Source organism: Narcine bancroftii, chromosome 9 (assembly GCF_036971445.1).
Source record: "Narcine bancroftii isolate sNarBan1 chromosome 9, sNarBan1.hap1, whole genome shotgun sequence".
Lineage (NCBI taxonomy): Eukaryota > Metazoa > Chordata > Chondrichthyes > Torpediniformes > Narcinidae > Narcine > Narcine bancroftii.
Genome location: NC_091477.1, coordinates 3,349,332 through 3,369,004, shown reverse-complemented (window position 1 = coordinate 3,369,004; position 19,673 = coordinate 3,349,332). Strand labels below are relative to the sequence as shown.

General features: G+C 42.8%; 1 protein-coding gene across 6 annotated transcripts in view; it reads left to right on the top strand.

Annotated features, from left to right (window-relative positions):
- The window catches only part of ndst1b (N-deacetylase/N-sulfotransferase (heparan glucosaminyl) 1b), a 212,604-nt gene that overhangs the window by 15,764 nt on the left and 177,167 nt on the right, over positions 1-19,673 (top strand). For 2 of the 6 annotated variants that reach the window (XM_069898003.1, XM_069898001.1), the window contains exon 1: positions 4,838-5,047. The exons of the other annotated variants lie outside the window; for them this stretch is intronic. The gene's annotated coding sequence lies outside the window, so the exon portion shown is untranslated. Of the gene's footprint in view, positions 1-4,837; positions 5,048-19,673 lie in introns of those variants that run through there. 6 annotated transcript variants of the gene reach the window in all.

Here is a 19,673-nt window from a genome sequence, read left to right as displayed (position 1 = left end):
CCCTTAACGAGACCAGAACATTTGGTATAAATTTGAAACTAATGATTCAGAATATTAGAGTAGACTTTGGAATTGTTGCAATAAAAACTGATTCCTACAATGTCGTTTTACAGTAAAGCCTGTTTCTGGAATTCAATCAATCGGCCAAAAACATCGAGGAAAATAAATAGGTAAAATATATGGTAGTTTAAAATTGGCACCCCTCACTGTTATTTGCCAATCCACGCAACAAGCCAACTCAAGCAACTGTAAAATTCATTTATCCAGTATCTATAGGTGCCAGATATCAGGGATTTTACTTTACTCTCAGAAGTGTGTCATCTTAAATTAATTTGGAAATTTGAATTAGGAGGGTTTCAACAAGAAATTAAAAAAATTATTTTAGGGCAACGCAACTGAGATTTCTCTCTGCCTTCTTTAAAGAGGTGGAGAAACCAACATGGATTCAGATAGAAATGAATAAAAAAGGAGAGGATAATCCAGAGAACTTTATATATAAATGGAATGATAAAGTGTTAAGTGGAGACAGAGATATGCCTTTTTAAAACATTAAAAAAAATATGGAGCAAAATACATTTGGAAATGGGTATGAGAAATTATCAGATACAAAGAATGATATTGACTCAAAATAAACTTGTTCCTTTTACAATAAGTCATCAACTTTTTAATATTTGGTTCAACAAAGGAATTAAGAGATTAAAAGATTTTCAGGGTACAACTTTAATGACATCTGAACAATTGAAAAATAAATACAGATTACAAAATAATAGAATATTTTCTTATTATCAATTAAAAGCATATTTAGGGGATAAATTTTTGGTATAACCTGATCATAGTAATTTGGAAAACTTAATTACAGGTATGTCTATTAAAAAGTTTATTTCAATTATGTATACAACTTTGTGAAAAGGATTGTATAAATGAGGAGATCATAAGTCAAGACAAAGATGGGAGAGAGATTTAAATATAAATATTCAAGAGAAAACTTGGCCAAGACTTTGTTGAGACAGTTTGACCGATATAATAAATGTTCATTATAGGATGGTACAATATAATTTTTTTAACATCAATTATATTTTACATTTCAGAAATTAAATCGATTAAATCCAAATTTTTCATATAAATGTTTTAGATGTAATCATGAAATAGGTACTTTTTTTTACTTTCTACCTGGATGTGCCCAAAGTTAAGACCATTTTGGATAGAACTAGATTTATTTTTAGAGCGAGTTAAATAAATATCAAAAAGAATTCATAAAGATTGCCCTAGCAGTAAAATGGAAATCTGATGTTTATTTGGGGATGGATAGATGGCATGATAAAATACATAGTTGTATACCACTTGAAAAGATAACATAAAATTTACAGAATAAATTTGAAACTTTTCAAAAGATATGGGAACCATATCTTCAAACTGTAGGTATTAGGTTGGTAATCACCCAACCAAAATCTTCCCACTCCTTAAAATTAAAATGTTTTGGTGATAGTTTTACGATTTTTAATCTTTGTTTTAATAATATCCAGATGTTTTCTTCCTCCTTTCTTTGTTTTTCTTTCTTTTCTTTGGGCCTGAATTATTTAGGGGGGAGAATGGGTGGGGGGTGGGGGGGGATTTAATTCACTATGTATTGATCATTATTATTTTGAATAAGACAATTTATGTATATTTTTAATGCATATGTGAAAAGTTTAATAACATTTTCAAAAAAGAAATATGCCATCTCACCCTGTTTGGGTTTGTGTTCCTTGAACACTGAGTATTGGTCTGAAATCACCTTGCATGTCTCTCATAGGTGTGGTGGTTAAAGGTCAGAATTGACGCAGTTTTCTGGTGCATACACATTTTGAGAACAAAATATATTTAAAAAGTTGAACTATCCCCAACTCCTAATTTGGTTTAGGATTAAATCTGACCCCAGATTGAATATACACATCAATTATAATTCACCAGTCTGCAATCCCTTGTGGCTGCTGCCAATCGTAGGCTCCGCCATCTTGGGCCTGTAGTGCGTGGAGAAAACGTGGCCTCCTTGTCTGTCTGGAATGCGTGTATTACGGGTGGTCATGTGTCCTCCCTGTCTGAAACTTATTCGGAAGTCACATCACCTGTCAATCTTGGTTGAACTCTCGCCACCCATTAGTGCACACCTTGCTGTGGGATAATTTAAATCACCTAGGGCCATTGTTGGCAAAAAGCACTGTATAGAACACCAGCACATTTTCTCTCTCTGCCTCATGGTCCAAGCCCTGGACCTTGCTCCACGCCACACCAAGTTGCTATTGTGCACACTGAAAGTGTTGCGGGTAATGTGTGCACTACACTGAAGCTGAGCCGTAGTATTGCAATACATCAATATTTCCAGAGAGCTACACCCCCCGTTGGTACACAAATGGGGTGTGTGTAAGAGTCCCTGCTCGTAGTGTGTGTACTCAAGTGTGTGAGTGTGTCCAGAATAGGTTCACTATTGTTGGACTCCAACCTACATCTGAGGTGAATGTCTATATCGTTGCTTAAATTAAATAGTTTAATGTTCTCCCTTGTTTGTCTCCCATGCGTTAATAAAAGTTATGTGTGATCATAACTCATGTCCAGACTCGTCTCTCTGTGAACCCACCGAACCTGATACATTTCCCAACATGACAGGGCTCAGACCCCACGGTCACGGGATTTTCAATAAAACTATCGTCAGCTCCTTTAGCAGGCCATTTAATGCCTGCACCGAGCCGATGACGGTTGGACTGGGCATTGGATACTGTGTCTCCAGTCCCTGCTCTCCATGGGTCTGCACCAGCAGGAGGGCTGTCGTTACAGCTGCCCCAGCAGCTCTAGTTATCTATTTCAATGTAAAACATGGAACAGTCCAACACAGGAACAGGATCTTCAGCCCAAAATATCTAACCCAAACTTGATGCCAACTTAAACAAAAACTCTGCTGCCTGCACATGATCCGTGTCCCTCCTTCCTAGTAATGTGTCTATCAAAATCCCTCGTATTTCTTATTTTATCTTTGAGCAGAGAACATGCTCTAAGGTTTAAGAGAACCCATGGTGAACATTTGCTGACTGGCTACATCACGATCTGGTGTGGGGTCACCAACGCTCGCTCCCAGTCTGAGAGCAAAGCCCTGCAAAAGGTAGAGGACATAGCCCAGAACATCACAGGCAAAACTCTCCCCACCATCAAGAACATCTACAGGCAACGCTGTTGTCAGAGAACAGCAGCAGCAATCATCAAGGATCCACTCCACCCTGCACACACTCTGTTCTCGCTGCTGCCATCAGGAAAGAGGTCTCGGTGCCACAAGACTCGCACCCCCAGGTTCAGGAACAGCTGCTCCCCCTCCACCATCAGACTCCTCAACGACAAACTCAGTCAGGGACTCTTACTTGTGCACTTTATTGATTTTCTTTCTGTATTGAACAGTCAGTTGTGCCATAAACAAGTCTGATCCTTTGCAACATTTTCTCAAGATATTGAAATATTAGATGATTTTTTAGTGTGGAGTAGAGATGTGTTTACATTTAATTTGCAACCCTACAAATCTCTGGTGAGACCACACTTAGAGTATTATGATTAGTTCTGGTCGCCTCATGACAGGAAGGTTGTGGAAGCTATGGAGAGGGTGCAGAGGTGATTTACCAGGTGGTTACTCGGATTGGAAAGTACGTCTTATGATGCAGGGTTAGCAGACCTTGGTCTTTTCTCTTTGGAGAGTAGTAGGATAAGAGGAGACAGTAAAGGTCTACAAGATGATGAGAAGCATAGATAGGGTGGACAGCCAGCCCCTGTTTCCCAGAGCAGGATCAGCAAACAGCAGAGGACGAGTTCAAAGTTATGAGAGGAAAGTTTAGGGGAGACATCAGGGGTAAATTATTTACACAGGGAGTTGTGGAGGCCTGAAATGCCTTGCCAGGGATGGTGGTGGAAGCTGAAACATTAGGGGCATTTAAGAGTCTCTTAGGCACAAGGCTGGAAGAAAAATAGAGTGTTATGGGGTAGGGAGGGTTTAGTACTTTTATTTTAAGGATATATGGGTCTGTACAACATCGAGGGCCAAAGGGCCTGCACTGTGCTGTATTGTTCTAGGTTCTAATTCGATGTTCTCTGAGGATCTGTCCTGGAGTCTCCACGTTGATGTAATCACAAAGAAGACCTGCCAGTGGCTCTACTTTGTGAAGTGTCTGAGGAGATTTGGTACGTCATCGAAGACTCTCATGAACTTCTACAGGTGTACCGTGGAGAGCCTTCTGGCTGGTTGCATCACTGCCTGGTATAGAGGGGCCGACTCTCGGGACAAGAATATACTCCAGAGCGTTGTGAACTCAACCTGCGACATCACAGGCACCCGACTTCACTCCATCGAGGGCATCTACATGAGGCGGTGTCTTACAAAGACAGCCTCTATCCTCAAGGACCCCCACCACTCAGGCCATGCCCTCTTCCCTCAGGGAAAAGGTCCAGGAGCCTGAAGAGGACCACTCGATGGCACGAGGAAGGTTTCTTCCCCTCCGCCATCAGATTCCTGAATGACCCAAGACAGAGTCTTCATTTTTTTGTGGCCTATTATTTTTAATGTGGTAAAGATGAAGTTTTGCCCCATGAAGCTGCTGCAACACATCCAGAACAATCAATTCTGATTGGAGACCCCCCCCCCCCCCCCCCAAGTTTGCTCGAAGATTAGACGGCACGAGTTTCGCTTCCAATCCACAAGTCTGGGTTTTTTCAATCACATGCACCCACCGTCCATCCACAAAACGATGTGTTTTATGAAGAACGGACCTGTCTGTTTTCCGAATGGAGGTGTCAGGGCAGCGAGGTGTGCGGGGAGGAACGGGTTAAGCCCGTGTCGACGAGGTGCCCTGTCGTGAGGGCCGTGCGTTGGCGCTTCCCTTTGTGCAGACACCAAGGGGCCTCTTCGCTGTTCAGCCCAGAGAGGAACTGATGCAGAGGCAGGAGAGGCTTCACTGGCGAACAGGGTTGCGGAGAACGCGATGCAGAGGCTTCACTGGCCAACAGCGAGCCAGAGGATTTTAATTTCCTGAAGACGGTAAGCGGGTATCTTGTGGCACCATCCTCTGAGGGTGGGAGGGAGGTCCATGTGGGTGGTGTGTCTGTCCCAGAGAGTGCGGAGTGTGTCCTGCAGGCCTGAATGGTCTCGAAGGGGGGCAGAACCTTGCCCCAGTCTGCGAGAAAGAGGGGAGGAAAAGCCCCGAAACCCGCAGCGAGAGGCTGAGGAGGAAGGTGAGGGGGGTTTGTTCCACCTCCATTCTGCACAGGCTGCGGCGGATGGAAGGGACACCGTTAGGGCTGGGGGGCTGGAGGCTGGGGGGCTGGAGGCTGGGGGGCTGGAGGCTGGGGGGCTGGAGGCTGGGGGGCTGGAGGCTGGGGGGCTGGAGGCTGGGGGGCTGGAGGCTGGGGGGCTGGGGGCTGGAGGCTGGGGGGCTGGAGGCTGGGGGGCTGGAGGCTGGGGGGCTGGAGGCTGGGGGGCTGGAGGCTGGGGGGCTGGAGGCTGGGGGGCTGGAGGCTGGGGGGCTGGAGGCTGGGGGGCTGGAGGCTGGGGGGCTGGAGGCTGGGGGGCTGGAGGCTGGGGGGCTGGAGGCTGGGGGGCTGGAGGCTGGGGGGCTGGAGGGCTGGAGGGCTGGGGGGCTGGAGGGCTGGGGGGCTGGAGGGCTGGGGGGCTGGGGGGCTGGGGGGCTGGGGGGCTGGGGGGCTGGAGGGCTGGGGGGCTGGAGGGCTGGGGGGCTGGAGGGCTGGGGGGCTGGAGGGCTGGGGGGCTGGAGGGCTGGGGGGCTGGAGGGCTGGGGGGCTGGAGGGCTGGGGGGCTGGAGGGCTGGGGGGCTGGAGGGCTGGGGGGCTGGAGGGCTGGGGGGCTGGAGGGCTGGGGGGCTGGAGGGCTGGGGGGCTGGAGGGCTGGGGAGGTGCGGCACAGCGGATGGAAGGGACACTGTTAGCGCTGGCGGGCGGGAGGCTGGATGGAGGGAGGGAGGGATTGTGAAGCGCCTGGGACAAGTGAATGAGCAAGTAATCGGATTTCTGGTTGATCTGATCCCCGAGAAGGAGAGAAGTCGGATCTTTTCCTCACTCACGGTTCAGTTGTGGGATTATTAACTTCTTCTTCACCGCGTTGTGGTCCGGGAATCGGACCAAGTGGACATTCTGGTCCAAGGACATGGCCGTGGCGCCGGGGGCGGATCCTATTCCAGGTCATTGAGCGCCTGCGAGCGGCACGGGGGTTCGAACCCCGTGCTGTCTGGAAGGAGTCCGTGTGTTCCCTTCGTGCCCGCGTGGGTTTCCTCCCACCCTTCAAAATGGGCTGGGGGTGGAGGTCAATTGGGAGGCACGGGCTTGTGGGCCGACATGGCCTGTTTAGTGTTTTATGTCTCAATTCAATTAAAACCACCTGAGGTGTGAAGATTTACTTATTTTAGGTGAAAATATGTTACTGACCTTATCGATGTCCCTCCTGATTTTATAAACCTGGTGGGAACCCTATCATGGTGCTGGGATTCAAGAGGGCAAGAAGGGCTCCCAAAGGACCTGGGATGCTGAAGTCTCCCTGATCATGTCAGAGGCTTCAACCTGGAGCTCGGGTTGCCGATGGGTCCACCAGGGGTCTGTGCGGCTGTGGGAGCCCAGGAGGCGAATCCACTCCGTGTCTCCGAAGGGACTCTCTCTCTCGCACTGTAAGGGGCGCCAGGCATCACCAAGGGCCCCTTTTTATCTGCCTTGCAGCAGGCAGAAGGCAATTGCATGTCATATTACCTGTTCTGAACTATGACATGACCATCCAGGAATCTCCAATGCTCCAAGGTGAAAAGTCCCAGCCTATCCCAATTCTCCTTAAAGTACAAGCCTAACATTCCCAGCAACATCCTTGCGAATGGATCCTTCACCCTTTCCAGCTTAATAGTGTCCTTCATCGAACTGGGAAACAGAAACGTCACACGATATTTTGGTCTTTGTTCAGTTGTTTAAAGTTAGACCTACAGCACGACAACAGGCCCTTTTGACCCATGAGCCTATGCCACCCAATTGATCGACAATATTAGTATGTTTTGAACGGTGGGAGGAAACCAGAGCACTTGGAGGAAACGTACGCAGGCCCAGGGAGAACGTGCCAACTCATGACGGACCGAGCCGGATTCGAACCCTGGTCCCAGTCATTGGTGCTGTAATAGTGTTGCGTTAACCCTACTGCCCCTCATGTTATGTCTCAATGGAATGAGATTGGAGTTTTGGGCTTGCATTTGATCTCTGGATCAGGAGGGTTGAGTTCAGGGGGACATGGAGGAAGCCGATTATAACATTTTTTCCTGCATAGACTATTCCGGAACAAGAGGGTATAGGTTTAAGGTGAAGGGAGAGATTGAAGAGAAACCTAAGGCATGATTTTTTTTACACTTTGAGGATGGTCTGTGCCTGGAGTGAGTTGCCAAGGAAGGTATAGAAATAGGTACAATTTAGATCCAGTAAAATCTCCAATATCCAGCACCAATGGGGATTGGTAGATGCCAGATTAGTGAATTTTCTGGTTGCTTGAGATTGTTTTTTTGCAAGTTTAAACTTCTGCATTTTTTTTTACCTATTTATTTTTCACGAAATTTTTGCTGGTTGCTTGAATTCCAGATAACGGCGATTTTACTGTATTCGAGAGACATTCAGACAGATATATGGATAGGCAGGTTCAGAAGGATATGGAAGAAATCTAGAAAAATGGGATTAGCCCAGATTGCTAACTTGGTCGACGTGGACAATTTGGGCCAAAGGGCCTGTCCGGTGCTGCACGACTCCATGACTACAACTGTACAATACATTCACAGTGAGGAAGACTGAATCAGTTCATTGTTTTTGTTTTCTGGGATTAGGGGTTACTTAAAAAGGGAAGATTGAGAAGAAAAGGCCATTGTTTTGGAAATTTGGAAGAAAGAGAAACATAAATTTCTATGAGAGCCGGAGAGGGTAAATGCAAAACTAGAACCTTGAGTCAGTAAGGAATTTCTCTCTAAAAAATTGAGGTGTGGTGTTATGAGAGGCAGTGTAGATGATGGTCAGAATATTTCTCCCAGGGTACACGTGTCCCATACTAGAGAGAATGCGTTCAAGGTGAGAGGAGGAATGTTTAAAGGAGATGTGTGGGTCAATTTTTTTTACACAAAGAAAGGTCAGTGTTTGGACTGACCTGCTAGGGTAGTGGCTTCCACGGACAGCGAGAATGCTGAACAACCAAAGGTACTGCTCACGCTAACCATCTGAGACTCTCGTATGTACAAAACTATTTATTTATTTATAGAGATGAAATACTTATCCTGCGTATATATTGCTTATCTGTATGTGTGTTATGCCCCTTTGTGTGTTTGCAGTGTTTGTGAGGACCGGAGGACACTGTTTCATCATGTTGTACTTGTACAATCAGATAACAATAAACTCGATTTGAGATATGATAGCAAAGTTTAAGAAGCTTGCAGATAGATGTATAAATATGCAGGGAGGGATACATATCATGTACAAGCAGCAAGGTTTTAGCTTAATTTGGACATCTTGTTCAGCACAGATATTGTGTGCTGAGCCCCGATCCTGTGCTAAGCTGTTTTATGAATCTTAGGAATTTTATACCTGAGAGAACTGTGATCAATTGATCAGAGGATCAATTGATCAATTGTTAAAGGAGATAGGACTGGAGGTCGCAAAAGGATTTGACATCATATCCTAAATTGTGGGAGGTGCCAGACTATTCAAAGGCTACAAATATGATGTCTATTTAGAATATATATGTGATGTTGAGGGTTTGTAGGGCACTGGTGAGTCCACATTTAGAGTTGATTGAGCTCCTCATTTATGAAAGTATGGGCTGTCATTGGAGAGGGTTCGGAGGAGACGCACTACAATGATTCCGGCAATGAAAGGATTATCGTATGAGAGATGTTTGCCACCTCTTGGCCTGCACACTTTAGAATTTGGGGGAATGAGGGGGGGGATCTTATTGAAACATTTTGAGTGTGGAAAGACATGGACAGAGTGGAAGAGTCTAGGGCAAGTGGGCACAGCGTCAGGATTGAAGAGCCTCCACTTAGATCAAAGAGGTGGAAGTGAATGTGTGGAATTTGTTACCACAGTCAGATGTGGGGGCCAAGTCATTGGGTATATTTAAGGTGCCCAATCAAATTGCATCAAAGGTCATAGGGAGAAGGCTAGGCAGTGGGGCTTAGTGGGAAAATGGATCAGGGCAGACTCAGTCGGCTGAATGGCCTATTTCTTCTCCTATGTCTTATGGTTTGTTCAATGAAGGATGCAAGATAATTCCTAAAAAATTAGGGCAGTTTATAAATATCGGTGGTGAAAACGGTTTAAGAAACTATAATTTAAAACAGACATTTGGAGAAGTCTGAATTATACAAGAGAGCTTGCATGGATTTGCAAAAAGCAGATTGTGTTTGATGAACTTTATTCAATGTTTTGCTACAAGTCCAATCACAGGAATCAGAACCAGAATTTATTGTCATGAACAAGTCATGAAATTTGGTGTTTTATGGCAGTGTCACAGTTGTACTTTCATTTTATACCATCTTACTACATCACTGTAAGAAAAAAAAAGTGCACGAGAAGTAAGGCCGTGTCTGTGGTTCATAAAGTTAGTGATCATTCAAGAATCTGATGGCGGTGGGGAAGACGCTGTGCTTGTGTCGCTGAGTGCTCGTCTTCAGACTCCTGTACCTTTTTCCCAATGGTAGCAGAGTGAAGAGGGCACGGCCTGGAGGGTGGGGGTCCTTCAGGAGGATGATACCAATTGTTTACCCCAGGACTGTCAGAATGATGGGGGGTGGAGTGGGAAGTGGTGGTGGTGTTGAAAATGATGGTTGAAAGTTAACAAAGAGAAACATGAGAAGATGCATTTTGGCAGAAAGGATAGGGGAGCTGCTGAACTCATATTGGCACTTCTCTAAAGGCTGCGCAAGGACAGAGCGACCTTGGATGTATTGAGAGATCAGTTAGAATAGCACACAGATAGAGGAACTGAGAGAGGAGCCATGGTTTACAAATCTGGTCAAGCCACAAGTACAGTAAAACCACATTTAAGAAATGAGTGAAGGTGCAGAAATTTATCACTATTGTTTAGGGATAAGGGATTCTTACCACAAATTATAGATGGGATTAGTTGTTTTCATGGGAGAAAGGTTCAAGAAGAAATGTATAAAATGATCTTGTTTAAGGTTAGCAGAGCTGGGACTTTTCTCTTTGGAGCGAAGGAGGAAGATAGGAGACTTAACAGAGGTCTACAAGATTATGAGAAGCATAGATAGGGTGGACACCCAGTGCCTGTTTCCCAGGGCAGGATCAGCAAACACCAGAGGACATGTGTACAAAGTGAAGGAAGGGGAGACATCAGGGGTAATTTTTTTTTTTTTACACAGAGTTGTGGATGCCTGGAATGCCTGGAGGCTGAAACATTAGGGGTATTTAAGAGACTCTTTGACAAATGGATGGAGGAAAATGAGAGGGTTACGAGGTCTGGAGGGTTTAGTATATTTTGGTAGAAATATATAGATTAGCACAACATCGAGGGCTGAAGGGCCTGCACTGTGGTGTAATATTCTATGTTTAGATCAGGTAGCAAAAGAAAATGTTTCCATCACTGATCATGCAAGATCAGGATTCAGAGACTTCAGCTTCTGCCAGGAGATAGCAGGTCAGAATCACGATTTGGTTTATTGTCATAACTTGTTCTGAGGCAGCAGTATCGTGTAGAATGAAAGGTGCCAAAGTACTATAAATTACAACTCCATAAATACAAGATTTAAAAAACATCAGTGCAAAAAAGAAGGGAAAGGACGGTGGTGTCTGTGGTTCATTGTCCGTTCAGAAATTTGATGGCAGTGGGGAAGAAGCTGTTTCTGTCCCGTTGGATGCTTGTGTTCAGGCTCCTGGACCCTCTTCTGAAGAGGGCATGGTCTGGGGGTGGGGTACCTTGAGGATCGAGGACGCTTTTCTTGAGGTACCACCTCTTGTAGACATCCTCGATGGAGGGAAGACTGATGCCCGTGATGGCATTTGTGGAAGGATATGAGGAAAAACACTTGACAAGAGTGAGTTCTGGTCACCTAATTATAGGAAGGATATAAACAGAGTGGAGAGAGTGCAGAGAAGGTTCACCAGAATGTTACCTGGGTTTAAGCATCTAGAGTATAGGGAGAGATTGGACAGATTAGGTCTTTATTCTTTGGAGTGTAGAAGGTTGAGAGGAGATTTGATAGAAGTATTTAAGATTATGAAAGGGATAGACAGAGTGGATGTGGATAGACTATTTCTGTTAAGAGGAGGAAAGATTAAAACAAGAGGACATGAGTTAAGAATTAAGGGGCAGAGGTTTAGAGGTAACATGAGGGGGAACTTCTTTACTCAGAGAGTGGTAGCCGTGTGGAATGAGCTTCCGGGAGAAATAGTGGCGGCGGAGTCAATTGTATTATTTAAGAAAAGGTTGGACAGGTATATGGATGAGAAGAAGATGGAGGGTTATGGGCATTGTGCAGGGAGGTGGGACTAGAGAGGGGTGTTTGGTTCGGTGCGGACTAGAAGGGCCTAATGGCCTGTTTCCGTGCTGTAATTGTTATGTTATGATCTGCAGCTTGTTCCTTTCCAGGCTGGTGAAATGGAGACAATCAATTAAAAGGAAGTTGAATACAATTTAAGGTCTATGTGATTAAAATGACTGGACTGTTCTAAAGATAGAGCATTTGATGGGCTGAATAGCTTCCTGTGGCATTAAAATTGTTTATTTTTGATGGAAGGTAGATGTTTGGATGACGAGGAAATCATAAATTATCAGGCAGGAAAATCGAGTTGTGGCCAAAGATCAGATCAGTCTGATTTATTGAATGCTAAACATTCCTGAGGAATGTAAAATCCTACTCCCAGGGCCTTACTTCATGTTCTCTCCCCTCCCCCTCTAGTTTCTCATAATGCTCTGTTCCTCACATTCCATTTTGAAATCTTCATCCTTAAATTCCAAATACTGACGTTTCTGTGTGAGAAAACCAAGGACTTAAATGATTTTACATAATATGTGGTATAACGTTAAAGGAAAATGATGGGACGGAGCAAGGCTGCTCCATGACGTCAACATTTTTACAGATTTGCTTGTGGTAAATGAGAAGCCTTCTGCTGGAACAGTCATGTTCAATGATTCTCGATAGGTTGAGCCTGGTCTTTGTGTCCTGACTCTTATCTGGGGCAATGTTATTCTAATTAGATTATTGCAATGTTTACTTTACATTGCAGTTATTTTGTCCAGATTCTCTGCCTTTTTTACAAAGAAGAATGTGTTAAAATGTTCACACAATGATTAATGGAATTGTGAAAAATTGCCAACCAGCAGTACATTTTTTTAATATAGATTTATCCTTCCAAACCTGAGACATGGCGAGTGGAAACATTTAAGTTAGGATGAAGTACCAAAGTAGAGCAATTTGAGGTGATGAATGAAGCATATCTTTAAAATAGTGTTTTGGCTTAAGGGCTTTGTAATACATACTTTCGTTTCTACGACACCTTATTACAGTCTCGTCTCAGTACCACAAGAACACTTGCTTTTATAAACTGAGCAGTGACTGTTATATAGGCAAATCCAGCATCTATTCACAAAAGGCACTCCCGAATTACTTCTAAAAGGCACTTAATAAGGTGCCATAAAAATCAGCTTGTTGTCAAGATTGAAGGTCATTGAATAAAGGGGCTGCAGCAACAAGAGCACAACAGCAGTGAGTTCCTTGGGCTGGGAGGAATGTGTACAGTAGGGAACCCTGGGGGATTAGTGTCAGGCTCATTGTTTTTCTGAACATGACAGGCCTGTTTAGAATCTCTGTGTGTGACTGTAATATGTATTAATGATTGGACTTTGGCACACAGGGCAGAATTTTCCAAATTTGGAAATGATATGAAACTTGAAGCATAGGGAACTGATTCATGGATTGGGTGGATAGGTGGCAGGTGACATTTAATGCAAAACTAATCGAGGGAGTAATATTTTGAAGGGAGAATGAGAATGGGCAATCTAAATGTGGACTGAGAGGGTATTTGCACTTTGTTGTAAGCAGTGGGTTTTTAATTTTTAATTTTAATGTTTAATTCTTTTTTAAATTAAAGTAGGGCTGTGATGGCCTATTTCTGTGCTGTAATTGTTAGGTGGTTATATTTTAAAATTTAGACATAACATGATAACAGGCCAATTTAGCCCTATGAGTCTGTGCCACCCAATTTACACCCCATTAACCTACACCCCCCCCCCCCACACCCGGTACGTTTTGAACAGTGGGAGGAAACCAGAGCCTGCAGAGAAAACCTGCGCAGACACGGGGAGAACATGTAAACTCCTTACAGACAGCGTGGGATTCAAACCCCAGTCCCAATCGCTGGCACTGTAACTGTGTTGTGCTAACCGCTTCGCCATCCATGCTGCCCTAGTTAAGGAAGTGCAAATAAGAACCTTTGGGTTTCTGGGCATTACAGACAGAAGCATCGAGAGCACAAATTACAAGGTCATCTTGAATCTTTGAGGAGCTTTGTCTCAGCCCTAACTGTGTATTATGTTCAGTTCTATCAGCGCAGCTTAGAAAGATGTGCTTTTGCATAAAGGGAAATAAATACTTGTGTAGCAAGTGGCTATGGACTGGAATGCATTGCCAGGGTAGTAAAAGAGAACATCGAACATTACAGCAGACTACAGCTCCTTTGCCCATAATGCTGTGCCAAACTCTTTAAACCTACTCAAAAAATTAAACCTTCCCTTCCTCATAACCCTCTATGCATAATGGAGGCATATTCATTTGCAAAATTCAAAAGGATCTGGATAAACGTCTGAAGGGAGAGAGGTTAGGAGCCAAGAGTAGTGGATGGGGAGTGGAAGTAGTTGAATACAGCCTGTACCCAGTCAATGGGCTGGATTGCCTATATCCATGTTGTAACCATTCTCTCATTCTGTATTTCTATCATAAGGCATAATGATATGCTTCATTATCCAGTTAATCCATTTAGTTTTTGCTCTTTTCTAAAATTGCCCATTTTCACTGAAGCTGAATGATTAGCCTGGGCATTAAAGGTTCTGGGGAGAAGGCTGAGTGGGGCTGAGTGGGAAAGTGGGTCAGCTCATGATTAAATGGTGAGGTAGACTCAATGGGCTGAATGGCCTATTTCTGCTCCTACGTTTATGGTCCTTATGATTTCAGTCAAAATGTGAATTCAGGTCCCAGTGTCTAATCCAGAAGATGCTGAGGGATATTGGAGGAGTGCTGATCAGTTTGATCTTAAGGATTTGTTAGAATAATAGCTGGGAGTCACAAGGAGAGATCACTCAAACCTGGATGGATACTCTGTGGAATTTAAAAGATTAAGGTATGATCAAAGGTTTTCGAATATTGAGGGAATCGATGCTGGGGATTAGAGGGAAGCTACTTGCACTGAATTGTACTCCTTGGAGTTCAGAAGAATGAGGGGGACCTCACAGAAGCATTTTGAGTGTTCAAAGGCCTGGACAGAGTAGATGTGGCAAAGTTGTTTCCCATGGTGGGCGAGTCCAGGACAAGAATTTGAAGGGCACCCATTTAAAACAGATGCGGAGAATTTCCTTAGCCAGAGAATGGGAAATCTCTGGAATTTGCAAGCATGGGCAGCTGTGGAGGTGTATTTAAGGCAAAGATTGATAGGTACCTGAATAGTCAGGGTATCAAAGATTATGGGGAGAAGGCATGGGAAGATTTTAGGGCCTTGGTTTTCTCATACAGAATTTAAGGACAAAAGATTGTAAAATGAAATGTCATTGGGTGTATTTAAGGCAGAGATTGATAGCCTGACTATTCAGAAACCTATCAAAGGTTACAGGGAGAAGACAGGAGTGGAGCTGATGGGAGAATGGATCAGCTCATGGTGGATTGGTGGAGCAAACTTGATGGGCTGAATGGAGCATGCTATATCTTGGGATCTTATTGTCATGAGTTTAAAATTTGGAAGTGAAATTTGGAAGCATGCAGAGAATGGTAACTATCTTGCAAATGATAATTAATAGCAGGTCACTTTCTAATCTGAGTGAAGAATCAATCAGAGGCTGGAAGGGAAAAGATGAATTTGATCCTGATTAGTCATGGTCTCATTGAAGGAAAGTACCAGTATGAAGGGCAAAAAAGTCTTCCTGTTTATAGATTCCCATCAAGAGCATCTACAGGGAGCGCTACCGTCGGAGAGCAGCAGCAATTGTCACAGATTCACATCACCCAGCTCACGCTGTGTTCTTGCTGCTGCCATCAGGAAAGAGGTCTCGGTGCCACAAGATTCTCACCTCCAGGTTCAGGAACAGCTGCTCCCCCTCCACCATCAGACTCCTCAACAACAAACTCCATCAGGGATCATTTAAGGTCTCTGACTTGCACTTTCTGTATTACTGAATATGTATATTTTTCTGCATTTGCACAGTCTGTTTACATTTCTCTATTTATATATATATATATATATATATATATATCTCTTTATCTAGAGTACAGTTTGTACAACCGATAAGTGGTAATTCTGCTATGCCTGCAGGGAAAGGAATCCTGTATGATCTCTGACAATAAATCTGAACTTTGAATATTCTGTCAGTATCCTAGCCAATAGTTATCATTCAGACAAAATAAGGAGGTTATCACATCATCAGTTTATTGTTCATCTGCTGAATGATAATGTTTGTGTTTGTCATGTGTGGTACAATGCAAATTTCTCACTTGCTGCAGCTGAACAGGTATTTTTTGAAGAAAAAAGCCCAACTACAATAGTACACATTAAATTAAAAAGAGATAATCAATACAAAAGATAGTTAGAAAATAAATGTTCATAGCTACCATGGTGCAAGAGAAAAGCAGTGATCAATAGTGCAGACAGTCCTTTTTGAGATGTTGGAGCAGCTTCTGATGAAGGTAACAAGGGAAGATTCACAGTTGGAAAGAAACCATTCTTAAACCTGGAGGTGCTAGTCTTCAGGCGTCTGTACCTTCTGGCCGAAGGGAGCGGTGAGAAGAGTTTGTGACCAGGGTGATGGGGGTTCTTTATAACATTGACTGCCTCCTTGAGACCGCGCCTCACATAGATGTCTGTGATAGACAGGGAAAGGGTTGGAGCCAGTGATGGACCTGACTTCTTTCCTGCTAAAATGCACCACATCTGTAAATGAAAATTATATTTTTTAATTCTTGTTTTTCTGACTTGTTCTTTGGATCTCCCTTAGTCCTTTTTTTAAGGAATCGTGGAAAAACGAGGAAACAGGAGGGATCAGTCAGTCCATCATGTGCAGCTCATAGCTCATCAAGGAGACATTTTAAATGAGGTGAGGGATTGAGGTTTTCCTGCCCTTCCAGATCCCCACCACTCTCTGGATGCAAACATTTTTTTTCATCTCCCATCCAATCCATCTATCTGGTTTTAAATCTGTTTTTTTATCTCTCTGCTAAGGAAATAGGTGATTTCTATTTCCTCTGTGGGGTACCTCATCACTGTAAACACCTCATTTAACTCTCCCTTCAGCCGCCTTTGATCCAAAGAAAACAATCCCTGCCTATGTAATCATTACTAAAATATTCTAATCCCTAGTAAATCCCCATAGCTGTAATTTTTCTATCTTTTAATTTTTATTTTAATCACATCAGAGGAGTATTTTGTAGATGATGAGAGATTGAAAACTGTTTTTGTTCTCGTGCATGAATTATTGAAAGTTACTAGGTAATGCTTCATTATTTCATGTGTGATTTAGCTGTGCTCCAAATTCTCCATGCAATTCAGCTCTAAGTAGGAAGGCACACACAAATGGCCTTATTGCAGAGTATTTGAGGACATTCAGGAAAAGATTGGTAGGTCCATGGATGGGAGGGTCACGGAGGGCTGTGGTCTGGGGAGGAAATTCTGGGCAGCATCAATTTCTGTCGCCAAGCCCTGAAAAGCTCAATCCAGCTGGTGATGATCAAGAAAATCTGCAGATGCTGGAGTGCAGTGCAGAAAATTGCTGGAGAAACCCAGCAGGCCACGCAGCATCCACGCAAAGTAAAAGGCAGTCAACGTTTTGGGTCCGAGCCCTGATTCAGGAGTGCTGAATAAAAAGGTGAGGGTGGGGTTAAGGGGAAGGTTAACAGGTAAGGGGTAATAGGTGGGTACACATGGGAGGTTAGAAGAAGCTGAGAAGTGACAGGGGGAGAAGGGAGAGGGCTGAGAAGGTTAGCTGTCTAAAAGGAAAGGGGTTAGGAGCTGGAAGACAGGAGACTGAGGGATGAGGGAAAGAGAGAGACTGGGGAGGTGGTTGATAGACATTGCAGAAGTCAATATTGCTGCCACCTGGTTGGATATTGCAGAGAAGGAATAAAAGATGCTTCAGCTGGTGGCATCAGAATTTCGGTGCATATGTACATTGTACAATGCATGCGCTAATAATCTCATGATCAATACATACCATGAAAGGCAAAAATCCTGCAGTCTCGGTGTGCCCCTAGGTGGAGGAAGGAGGAAAAAAAATGGCTTGCTTGCACTCCAAATCAATAGCTGTCAGCTTTTCCTGGAAGTTTGAATTTGTGTTGGTGTTTTAGGATTATATCTGCCAGTCTGTCAAGCAGGATATACGATGAATGGCCATTTCGGCAAGGTGGTACGGCACCTACAATTGTTCCTCAAGGGTGTGTCTAAGCCGATTTAGAGCATTGGAAAGAGCTACCACTAACACTGATAGGAAGGATAAACTGTATTAAAATGAACATTTTTCCAAGGATACTATACTTATTTCAGGCATTGCCAATACAACTGACAGAAAAATTCTTCAAAGAGTTAAAGAAAATAATAAGGAGATTTTTATGGAGAGGGGGGAAACCGAGGATAGCACTAGACAAATTAACAGAATGGTATAAACAAGGAGGCTTACAATTGCCAAACTTCAAAAATTATTATAGAGCCGCACAATTAAGGTACCTATCAGATTTTTATCAAACAAGGGAAAAACCAGACGGGACGAGACTAGAATTAGATAAAATAGGGGAAAAGATACCTGAACACATATTATATAAATGGGACGAAAAATTGGTACAACATAGAACTTCTCCAGTATTACACCATCTCCTCAATATATGGAAGAAGATTCATGTAGAAAGAAATAAAATAAATTACCAAATACCAAAACTAATATTGACGCAAAATAAGCTACTCCCTTTTACAATAGACAACCTTGCCTTTAGAAAATGGGAAAAAAAAGGGATTAAAAGAATAGAAAATTGTTTTTCAGGAAGTAGATTCTTATCCTTTGAACAAATGAGAGATAAGTACAATATAACGGGAGATACAGCGCTGGCATATTACCAACTGAGATCCTACTTGAAAGATAAATTAGGAAGCAACTTGAGTTTACCAGAGGGAAGTAACCTTGAATATGTGATTACAGATACAATGTTAATCAAAAGATTTATAAAAACTTTGTATATTAAACTGCAAGAAAAGGAAAATGAGGAAACAAATGGTAAAACTAAACAAAAATGGGAACAAGATTTAAATATAAAGATAAAAAAGGAAACATGGGAGAAGTTATGCTCTGGAACGATGAGAAATACAATAAATACGAGGCTGCGTATGATACAATATAATTGGTTACACAGACTATACATTACACCGCAAAAGTTAAATAAATGGGACCCAACAGTATCTGATAGATGTTTTCGATGTAAAAAAGAAAGGGGAACAACAATTCATGCAATCTGGACATGTGAGAGAGTAGAAAAACTTTGGGATGATCTCAATCAGATATTAAATAAAATAACAGAAAACAATATACCAAAGAATCCAGAGATCTTTCTCCTAAGTAACATAAAAAATAAAGAATTTGGAATTGACTTGGAGGATGCACAAAAAAGATTTGTTAAGATAGCCCTAGCCGTAGCAAAAAAATGTATTATGTCAACCTGGAAATTGGAAGATAATTTGAAAATACAACAATGGTATATAGAAATGAATAAATGTATTCCATTAGAAAAAATAACATATAGTTTAAGAAATAATATTGAAATATTCGAACAAGTATGGGAGCCTTACATTAAATACAATAGCGAAAACCTACCGGGAACAAACATTACCTAAGTTGATGGAAGGAGAAGAAAAGAAAAGAATGGACTCAGTAGAATTTCTGGTGTATTTTTGTTGAATGACAACATTGTCTAACTGAATTAATGCAACCTAGATTGTATAACTAAAATGGATGAGAGGGGGGGGGATGGGGGGGTGGCTTGGGAGGAGGGAGGGGGGAGGGAGAAAAAGTCACTGTAAATGTGTGGAAAAGAAAAAGTGTATATCATGGCTATTGTGATTTATGGTGTGAAAAATAAAAAATTTAAAAAAAAAAAGAGTATTATACAATATGACAACATAGAGCAGGGTGAGTGAAACGTTCATAATTTTTATTGACTGTTTTCACTGAGAACAATACCGATGTTATTAAAAGTTTATAAGGATATTATTTATGGACATTTCAATGCTTAAGAAGATGGTTTCAAGTTTGTATTAAAATAAAGGTTTTAAATACAAAAAAAAAAAAAAAAAATGGGTGTGTCTAAGCAGCCCTCTCCCTTCCAGTCCTCCCCTGTTCCCCAACCACAAGGTAAAAATTAAAGCACAGGAACCAACGGGAACTGTGT